Source organism: Arachis hypogaea, chromosome 8 (assembly GCF_003086295.3).
Source record: "Arachis hypogaea cultivar Tifrunner chromosome 8, arahy.Tifrunner.gnm2.J5K5, whole genome shotgun sequence".
In the NCBI taxonomy this organism is placed as follows: domain Eukaryota; kingdom Viridiplantae; phylum Streptophyta; class Magnoliopsida; order Fabales; family Fabaceae; genus Arachis; species Arachis hypogaea.
The window spans coordinates 34,426,418-34,438,677 of record NC_092043.1 but is presented as its reverse complement, the minus strand read 5'-3'; positions in this window follow the sequence as shown (position 1 = coordinate 34,438,677).

Sequence of the window (12,260 nt, the reverse complement as noted above, 5' to 3'; positions counted from 1 at the left end):
TATCTAATCCAATTTATGGGAAAAGATTGAAGGCTAACGATTTTAATTTATATTGATTTATATACCTTAAATTAATTTTTCATCCCATGAAATAGAAAAGCCTTTCACCGTTTTGATAAAATATAACTAATTATTGGTTAAAGGGAAAATTGATTCTCTCGCAGGTGGAAATATAACAGAAGGAGACTTTAAATCCATGAAAATGAGTTAATCCAATTTGTTACTAATAATACTAAAGAGATAATATCTTAAAATTATTTTATTTAATTTAATATTTATAATTATATATTTATTATATTTAAATATTTAATTATTTTAACAGTAACTAAAAATTATAAAATAAAATAAAGCATAATTAATTAAGAAATATAAAATAAAATAATTTTAGACTATTTTAAATTAATTTTTTATTTTTTCATTTTTGTAATATTCGCTACACAATAACAGATAGAGAAAATTTTAACAGTAGAAACAAAATATATATAACATAATAATAATTTTTATAATAAAATTATTATGTGTATATAAAAATCAGTTATTAAATTATCTATTAATTATTATATATTTGTGTATAAATACATATATTATTTAACATATTTTAATGTATATTTTGTATTTCAATATGTATTCTATACTATTGGTTTTTTTTATCTACATATTAATTTCAAAATATCTAATTTATAAATTAAAATACAAAAATAGTAATTTAAATAATTTTTTAGGTTTTATATTTTTAAAAAATTGAGTAATTTTTTTTAACAATACAATTGAAATATCTCTCTTTCTATATATATCACTAAATAATTATTTAAAAATTTACTTCTTATACAATTAAAATTTAAAAGTTAACTCTGGTTGATATTCATAATTGAAATTTTTTTTAATTAATATAATTGCTGCTGAAAAAACTAAAACTAATTTTAAAATAAGATAACTAATATTTTTTTGAATTAATTTTAAAAAAATATTAATTTTATTTAAATTGAAAATAGATCATTTTAATAAATATCTAATATAAAAAATTTAAATTACCTATTAAATACTAAAAATTACCATAGTATGTGCCTATGTGGTGATAACTTTCAGTTGTTGCATGCTACTGCCACCTCTGTTTTGATATTTGAGGCTACCATTATCGAATTTGATAGTAATCATAGTATCTAGTTGGTGGAGGTTAATATTGGTAATTCGCGATGCAGTTTCCTTCTATGTTTCTCTTAATGGAACTCGTTGTTAGTTGGCCACCGTCTGCTGACATTGACTGGCTTCATTCTTAATGAGTTAGTACTTAGTACATTCACATTCACGCGTTTCCACAATAATCATTTCGATTTTCTCATTTGCGCATGTCTCTCTTGACGGTGAAATGGTGGGTTAATACTTAATAGTGAAATTAATTTTGAAAGATTATTTTTTTAATTAAATTAATTATTAAAAAATTACAAATTTTATTTTTTAATCGTTGAATTAATACTTTTATTAATAATTAATAATATAAAATATTAATTTACATACGTAATATCTAGTATATTCAATTATTATCTATTAACGTTCTATATCATCAATTATCGTTCTAAACTATTAGTTGAGTAACCAAATAACAAAAATAATTAATTTATAATATTTAAAAAATTAATTTAATTAATAAATTTTTTTAAAAAAATAATTTAAAAAATATTCATCTTTTAAAAAATAATTTGATTATTAATCCATAAAATGAATATGTTTGACTTAAATACCACCACTAGTATCATCATAAACTACGTATTAGATATTTGTTAGGATTATTATTAGTATAAATCTTTAGTTTTTTAATAAATAGGATAAAATATTTTTTTTAAATTTGTTAAACATTTTAAAAATATTTATAAATTTTATTTTATTTTAATTTTGTATAAAAAGTTTTTTATTTACATAACTAAATTTTTTAAAAAATTAGGACTAATAAAATAATAATGTATAATAAATATCTTTAATTAGTAAACTCGTTGATTTGTTTTTGGTCATCAACTCGTCCATTTTTTATTTTCAACAAGTAAATAATGGGCTCACCCGACGATGATTTTCAATTTCCAATAAGTAAATCATGGTCCAAGCCCACATATATAAGAACAAAAATTAGTTGTTTTTGGTAACCACTCCTAACCAAAGAAAGTTCTATAACTTTAAGGTGTAGTTGCTATGTGAGAAAGAGTGGGGTTCTCAGGTTTTTATGTTTGGGCTCTGGCCCTTGACCTGCTCGCAGGCCCTAACCATATATACTTTTACCAAGACCAAAATTTTTTAAATTTTGAAAAGAATATATAATTAAATAGGTCTCTTAAAAATTTTGAGTTTGATATTTTTGTCTTCAAAAAAATTTTCTTACGATGATGTTGATGTGTTTTAATTTTATAAAAATAAGATGTATAGATTATTCTGTTACACTTTTAAAAATTTATTTGTCCAAATAAAAAAGAATCTAATTAAAATAGGAACTTATATATATTTATTAACAACGAGTCTGATTAAGATATGGACTTATATGTATTACTTTTATAAAATTCAGAAATTTCAAGTTAATAAAATTATTTTGGGGACAAAAATGTCCAACGCAAAATTTTTCGGAGACCTACTTGAATATATACTCTTTTGAATAAAAATAATCAATTCAACCAACTTAGGTTGGTTTATAGTAATTAACTTACTAGTTTATTTAAACAAATGTTAGAGGTTCAATCCCATTTTGTACATGTAATAACTCATTAGTCAGCAAAAAGTCTTAAACACAATGAATTAGTCCTTAGCTTTCGGGTTTAGAAATAACGCGAAAAATAAAAAAGAAATCAATTCATTTGTGTTCCTTTTTGGCTAAGGAACTAATTAATTTTTTTCAATAAGCAATCAACCATAAAATTAATGGAGAAGTAAATGTTGAAAAACAAAAAGAAAATTTTAAAAGAGAAGATAAATATTATTAGCTGATTATTAACTTAAAATAGTTGGTTTCCACTCTTTTTTCTATTATTGCTAGTCCGAGTTCACAATAGCATTTGAGCATCGTTTAACGAGGACAAGAAACAAATATATTTAAAAAGAAAAAAAAATCAAAAGTAGAGAGCCCTCTATAATAACCAGCAAGAATACTGTGAGAAAAGAAACCCTAAGACCTAAATCATCTCATGTCTTTTCTCTTTGAGATGACCAAAGTCAATAGAAAATATTTGCAAAATAGTTACCTTGTTACTTTAAGTTAGTCATTGCGTCTGAACTTTGAGCAACATAAAGATAGTGCAACTAGCACTAATCATGATTTAAATTTCAGCTTAGAGTTAATTGATCACCGGTTCACCACAATTTATTTGGAAAAATTATGCTACTAGCAAAACGCCCTAAATTAATAAGCTTAGTAGCTTACTTTATATATATGGAATGATATTTAGCCTATATATATATAGTTCACATGTTTTTTTGTCTAAATAGTTTCTTGTGAATGATCAGCGATCAAGAGGGAATAATCCCTGGAAAATTGTGACCCGTCTCATGTTTGTGGCCCACAAGAAAATTAACAACGACATTTGGCTATATACATAAATAAACCGTAAACGGTGATGGCGCCAACTATGTCGTTGTTCTTAGCTTGGCACACACGAGACTTATACGGATATATATTATGTATATATGTAGATGTAGACGTATATTATGCATACAAACAAGTCTGCAATATACGGATCTAAAGTGCAAACAAAATACTTGCCACCACAAAATTTACTCAGAATACTTACACGCACCAAAGACAAAATGTTCATCTCCACATATACATGTTGATGCTTCTGGGCCAGATCTTAAAATATCGTTTCCAAATTCAATTCCCAAGTGACCCACTTATTTTATATATAGATCCAATATGCCGCGCGCCTCTGCCTCCTTCCATCCATCGTTTTCAAATAATTGTTACTCCTTATAATTATATCTTATACCTACATATATATCCAATTCATCCGTATAACAATGTATCTCTCAAGATTTGAATCTACCTTCAATTATTATTTCGTTCCCTGGTAAAATTCACAAATCTCAACTAATTAATTTGTACGTACATGCATTATAATAAGAGAAATAGAAAGATACAAAGGTAGCAATGAAAATTTCACCAACCTCGTTTAGTTTCTTTCTAAGTGCTTTTTAAACTAGGACTATCTAGGATGTTATTATGTTATAGTAGTAGGAGAGTAGAAAATGAAAAATTTTAGGACTATGATTCATCTTTTTAATTATTTTTTAAATTTCTAAAAGAAAGTTTCGAAGTTTTTATTTTTTATATATTTTCAAAAGATAATATACATAAGCTGAGTGTTGGGCGGAGATGAAGATGTTGAGATAGATGAGTGGTCATATGCGATTGAATAAAATAATGAACGAAAATATAAGAGAGAGAATTGAAGTAGCACCCATTGTGAAAAATATGGTTGAATTGCGATTCAGTTGGTTTGGACATGTGAGAAGAAGACTGATAGAACATCCAGTCAGGAGAGTGGATGAGATAGAAAATGGACAAGGGGCGAAAGGCAGAGGAAGATCTAAAAAAAACCATTCATGAGGTGGTCAAACGAGATCTACATGTAAATGGTCTCTTTATAGACATGATACATGATAGAGCACAATAACTTCGTTTGATTCATGTAGCCGATCCCATTTAGTGGGATAAGACTTTGTTGCTATTGTTGTTGTATTTTCAAAAGATAATAAATTTAAATTTTTATCTTTTTAAATATTGGAAAAATAATTAATTGAGATGATGAATTAGAATTTTCAATCATTGCTCGTAGAAATATAGCATGTATGTGGCCATCGCAGAAATATCACTTATTCATTGAAATAAATAATAAAGTTGAGAAGGGGAAAATTGAGGCTCATCAATGATGCCTTATTGCCTTTAATAATAAATTTCCTAAACGAAAGGAAAAGTTGTTTGTGTTATTACTTAAGACAAGAGTATATTAGAGCGAGATATAATCATGATTAACTATATTTACCTCTTCTTATATTATTATAAATTTTTAAAAGAATTAATTTTATGACGTCATATTAAATTTTTTATTGACTTTTAAAAAATAATTATGTTAACTGTATATTAAAAATAAGTTATTTATATAAAATATATGTTAAAATATAAAATATACGTTAAAAATAAAAATAAGTTAAACAATATATATATTTATATATAAATACATAGTGACATATTTAATAATTAATTTTTGGTGTGTATGTAATATTTTTTAAAAAATAGTTAAGTATGATTTTGGTTTTTAAGGTATATGCCGAAAATTTTTTTTGTCTCTAATTTTTTTCATATAAAATCGTTCTTAAGATTTAACTTAATTTTAAAATCGTCATTCGAACTAAAATACTTTTTTCTTTCTTCACCAAAATACCAGTCTCCATTCTTCTTTTTCTTTTTCTCGAGTAGCATCTTTTCTTCCTTTACTTTTATTTCATTACAGTACCAACAACAACAATAAAATTAAAAGCAAAACCAATGTAATACATAAAAAATAGAATCAGAAATACAAAATTCAAAGAATTGATTTTGTTTTTTCAAATATATAAAGAAAAAATTAGATAAAAAACGCAATAACAATGAGATCAAAGAAATAAAATCAGAATCACAAGACCAACAAAATCAAAATCAAAAGTACATAAACAATAAAATCAAAATCAGAAGCAAAAAATCAAATCAGAAACAAAAAAATTAGAAGCAGAAACAACCTAAAGCATATATTAATAAGAAACCCACCTCAAAAGGAGCAAATCCAGTTTCACCATTCAAGTTAAATGTTGAAATTCCAGTCAACAATCTCAACAGAAGCTGAATAGCACATGATAAGAAGTTAACAATGCGAGAACATAATTATAGCAATTAGTCTTTGTGTTTGTAGCAATAAGCCAAATTCTATAGAAGCAAAGTCCCATAAGAATAAAATTGGAGGTTGAAATTACAAGAGTATTGATTGCACATGGCGTATAGGAACCAAAGGCGCTATCAACTGCTTTGGCTCAAACACTGTTTGATTCTGGCTTGCAGTACCAAATGAATGGTTTTATGAGTGGTTCTACCAGAAACACAGACGGCAGCAGCGGCAGTGTCAAAACGCGACGGCGATGAAGCACTCTTGGCCTCTTCCTCTCCATGATTGTGCGTTTTTTCTCTCTCTCTTCACGAGCTCTTCGCTAGTGACAAGGCGTGGCGGCAAGGCTCGTATCTCCTCTCTCCCTTGGGAGCTCTCTCTTCCTCTGGTTCTAATTTTCGACGGCAATGGCGACTCCAAGTCTCGTCAACGCCGTCCCCCCTTTCCTTTTTTTCTTTCTCCTTCCCTTCCTCTCCTCCTTCTTCTTCCTTCCCCCTCACGATTCCCTTTTCCCTCCCCGTTCTCTTTCTTTTCTTTTTTTATTTATAATTTATTTGGTTAGGGAGAAGTTGGTAGTAAAAATTAAATTTTAGTAAAAATGACGATTTTAAAACTAAGTTTAACTTTAAGGATAATTTTATATGAAAAAAATGTTAGGGACCAAAAAGAATTTCGACTTATACTTTAATGATTAAAATCATACTTAACTCTTTAAAAAATTAAGCGTAAAGTATATTAGAATGAACAAAAATGGCAAGTATATGCTAAAATTAGCCATTATATACTTTTATATAAATACATGTATAAATGATCTGGGATGATGAGGCCAGTGACAATGAGTGTTTAAGATTGGATGAATAACTGATAGAAAACAAAAGGACCTGGGATTTAACAAGGGAGTTAGGAGTATTGCTATATAATGAAGAAAATGACATTATGGTCATTCTCCAACAACAGAATGAAGAAATAGTTCAAAAAAAAAATTGGCAAAATAGAAGGCAAAAGTTAGACGAAGCAGACCAAAATCCATAAAAAAGTGTGCAATAATTTTTTAAAATGATTTTAGTTCTTAGAATGTTAGGGCGTTGAGGGGTGACGAAAAGTTGAGGATGGTAAAGAACCTGAAGAGAAAATATGATTGAACATGTTAGGTTTGGTGGAGATTAAAAGGCAGATAGTGACTAGGTTTGATATTTTAAAAATTTGGGAGAATGGTTGTGCGGAATGAGACCATGTTGAGTTCGATGGTGCACCTGATGGGTTACTGTTAATATGGGATGTTGAGTTTTTTAAAATAAGAAATGTTATAAAGGCGAGAGATGGTTGTGTTTTGAAGGGATATTCTTAAAGAATAATTTTAATTGTGCTTTTATTTTGGTTTATGGTGCACATGTTAGAGATGAGAAGCTTGTTGTGTGGGAAGAGTTGAGTTACATAACTCGTTTATGTCAGGTTTCTTGCTATTTTATGGTGGACTTTAATGAAATTGTACAGGTGGAAGAAAGATGAGGCCCTGATAGCTTATCCTTGTTAGTGGAAGATTTCAAGAATTAGATACATGATATGAGTTTGGTAGACTTGCCGATTACTGATCGCAAGTTTACCTGGTTTAAAGGTCGATCTTGTAACCGTATTGATAGGATTCTTGTCAGTTTGGAATGACTTGAAAATGACAAAGAGATAATTATTAGTGTTTTTTACATTTTAATTTAGGTTTGTTCTGTCTGTTGTCTTCTTATGCTCTACTTTTTGTGTTGAGCTTCTTTTAAAAACAAACATGTATAATTAATTTTTAATGTATATTTTATATTTTAATATATATTTTATATTAATAACTGATTTTAGTACTTAATATAATTATAGAATAAAATATAATTATTTATATATTTTTTATTTATTTAAACTTTTAAAAAAATAATTTAATGATATAGTATATAAAAATGCGTTTAATTTTAAAATAAAAAAATAATACATTAAAAATATAATATAAAAGACAGAAATATAAAAATAAATATTTTTTATTTTATTTATTAGTGAATTAAATATGAGATAAAATAAATAACAAAAAATTTAATTTATTTTTTTTAAATAAAGTTTAGAATATAAAATAAAATAATAAAAATAATAATTATAAAAATTTAATACTAATAATAAAAAATTAAATATATTAATTTAATATCTCTATTTATATTTTATCTAATAAACACGATTTTATATCCTTATTATGATTATTTATCAGGGTGAACAGTCCTTATAAATAAACACAGGAATCAGAGCTGAATTATTAAGGGTGGGTCTGTGCATGTCAGTGCCACCGTTTTGGATTGTTTTAGTGGGTGAGAAAATTATGGGACCTCTCTTTGAGAATGACCCCCCATTCATCATACTCATATATATAAGAGAAAAAAAAACATAGATTCCCGTTTACAACAACATATATATGTAATTGTAAGCACCAGCAACGATACGATTATTATTGCTAATTTAAGGACAATTTTTTCTATAAATCAATTCAAATATTTGTGTCCATGTTCATTATCATTAGGACCATCAGTAGTAAAGACAGTTGTGTCTTTTTTGGTAGTACTAACAAATTAAAGTATGTCAGTTAACTATAAGAAAAATAAATGGTTCCCCCCATCAGTATGGTCCCTTCATCCACATGGTATGAGTTTGACCTGAAAGACCCATGACCTAGATTAAATTCCATTGCCATTAATTACACACCATCCATATATGTATAGATGCTGACATTTTATTTATATGTAATATAATATGAACAGTTATTTAATCCAGTATAATTTTATTTTTTAAGACGGGTTCTATCATGTCATGTTATATATATAAGTAACCAAAAAGTTAAACTTTGATAGTTTATTAATAAATTAAAGGCATGATTGTAAAGGGTTACTATACGTAGTTATTACGTACTATATTTCTTAAATTTTATTTAACATTTAATTAGTATGTATATATGTACCATCCAATTTAGAGGGTCTGGATAATAATAATAATAATAACAATAATAATAATAATAATAATAATAATAATAATGCACCTTTTTAAGTAAAAATAACTGTTTATAAACTAAATTTCAAAATAGTTATTCATTTTTGTTATTTAATTATTTTATTAATCTCTATAATTTTACTAAATTTATAATTAAATCTCTCTTTCTATATTTTTTCAATTAAATCTCTATATTATTTTTAATTTTATAATTAAATTCTTTTCATATTAAAAATATTAAAATTAATAAAATATTTCTTTTAAAAAATATATAATAAAAAATTTAATTAAATTTTTAATTGTGTGTAACTTTAATTTGTAAAAAAATATTTTATTAATTCTAATATTGTTTATATTAAAAAAATAAATTATAAAATTAAAAATCATATAAAAATTCGATTAAATATATATAAAAATTTAATTAAAAATTTAAAAAATTATAAGAATCAATAGAATAATTAAATTAATTAGATTATGGGATATATGTATTCAATGATAGGATCTGCAATATCTATCAAATTTTTAGAACTAACCTGGTAGCTAGTTAAAAATGAAATCTAAAACTTTGTAGTTAATAAAAATGAAATTTCAACTGTAATGATAACAAAAAGTTACTACTTAACACGAAAGTCTTGTGTATTTTAAGAACAAGTTTAATTAAGTTATTTGTTCTATATCATTCGTTGTTTGAAATATTAACCATGTTTATAAGAAAATATTTTGTTTTCAATTAATAAACAAAGGATTCTCTCTATACTTGCTTGAAGAGTATTCTTTTGTGTTTTGGTATCAATTCAAGCTTGGGCAATATCGTGCACGATGCATTACACGTTTAAGACAGGAAAATCAAACTTGTACAACCATTTTAACTGAAAGTTACAACATTTATAATATTTCGTTTCTTAACATATTAGGGTTTAATAAACTACCGCACTTTAATAAGAGAAAAAAAAAAACATATTTAAATTATTATCAAGGTAAAAGAAATGCAATAATAATATATATACAAACGATACAATTAATGAGCAGCTTCTTGAAGAAGTGCTTTCTACTAATAACGAAATTAATTTATATTTATGTGATTATGGTGAAATTGAAACAAGATATGCATTATCTGTTAAGGGCGAATATAAGTACAGGGGTCAATTTCATCCACCAACATCAACACATAGCATGCATGATGCATAGCTTTCATTTTCCACTGTACTGTGTTACAACTTATTATATCTATGTATGTACAGAGCGTGACAGATATAAACACCTTCAGCTGAGACCACTAGCCATTTCTCCTACTCATTTAGTATTAATTAGTATATATCCATTTCCATTACAACTTTGAAATTTCCTTCATTAAATCGCCAACCCTCCTTCAGCACATTCAATCTTATAAACATACGGAAAAGACATCCACGAACCAAACTAACATAAATATACAAGAGCCAAAAAAGAGGCCGTTTTGGTTAGTATATATTACATTTCAACCCTTATTTATATGCTAAAATTCAGTTATTAAATTAGCGGTAGAATACAAAATATAAATTAAAAATAAATTAAAATACCACATACTCATATATGTAATGACTAATTTAATAGTTGATTTTTTTTGTTAAATTTAGTTAGTTCAGTTTTAAATATAATTAATCAGTTTATTTATAATTTAATTTAGGGTTTATTTTATCCTTTAATGGAGATCATTATAGAATTAATATTAAAATTTTATAAACAATAAACACCAGTGAAAGGGGTCAAAATATGCAAAACCATTTTTTTTCTTTTTCTTTTTCTTTTTAAAACTTTTATTAACTAAACTCGTGACCACTAGGTGGTACGGTAATATATATATGAGAGGAAAGCTAATTAATAGCGAGTTAATAATGTTATTATTGCAAATTCATTTATGGTGACAACAGTTAATATAAAATATAGAGAAATAAGACAAATTTTTTTTGAGGAATTTTACAATAGATTTATAATATTTTTTTTAAAGTAGCAAGTAAATTTTAAGAAAAAAATTTATAAATAAGTCCCTTGAAACTTGCTATAATATAATGGATTTATAGGTTCAGAACGAAGAATCATATTTAACATTGTAATCTTTTAGATGTTAGAAATCTAATATTTCAATTTTTATGGATTGATTTAATAATTTTCCCTCACAAAACCTATAAGTGAATTAAATTTTTCTCATGAAGTTATTTAGTATTTTATATTCTTTAAACACCTACCAATGTTCTATAATAACTAAAGATGTAATATTTTAAGTTGGTCTAATTATTAATTTACTTATCTATTTAAATAAATATTAAAAATTTAAATTCTATCTTGTGATGCAACAATCTATTAATTAAAAATAAATTTTTTAATATGACTCATATTTATCGTGTATTAGTCCTTACTTCGTTGAGTTAAAAATACTACTATAATAAATAAAAAATTACTCAAAATACTGTAAAGTCTAACTAAAAATTAACTACTTATTATTTGTCAATATCAATTAATTTTTTTAAATTTAATTTTTATTCACATTAGCATTCAAATGAATATTCAAAACTATATAGCACAACAACATTCAAAATCTCATGAAAAAAATGTGTATGAAATTAAATTCAGATCTTAATAAGTCACCAAAAAAAATTCAGATCTTAATAATTATCGTGAAAAATAACGTGAATAGGAAAAAAATCAATTTAAGATGAATAAAAATAGTTAAATTTGGTATAAAAAATCAAGTCGATATGCTTTTTGAATAAGATAGTGCTAGGTAAACAATGACTATTTTAAACAATACGAACAACTACCAATCAAATAAAAATACACTATATTTTTAAATTATTCACCTAAATTTTAATATTAAAATAACCATCTGTACACCTAGTGAAATGAACATTCGATATATCTATTATTCACATTGTTTAATATTTTAATTATCTACTTATATTTTTTTTAATATTATATTTGATTTGATTTGATTTTGTGGAATATGACGGAAAAAGAAGGAAAAGTATAAGTAACCAAAAGCTTATCAGACAAAAATTAAATAAAACTATATTAATTTATATCAATAATTAATTAATTTTAAATTTTTTAAATTCAAAATTTAAAAAATTTTAAATTGATTAAGTAAACCTAATTAAAACCTATAAAAACCTTCCTTTTTTTTCTCCCATTAATCTATCCACTTCTAACAATCACAAATTCGAAAAATATATAAAAGAACATCCATTTAATATGAAAAAAAAATATTCTAATACTTAATAGAAGAAACATCCATATATATTAACTCGTAAAAATTTTGAATTCATTCAAAGGTATTTGGCTGTGGCTGATATGCTTTTGGTTCCTAGCTTTACTCTAGAAAGAATT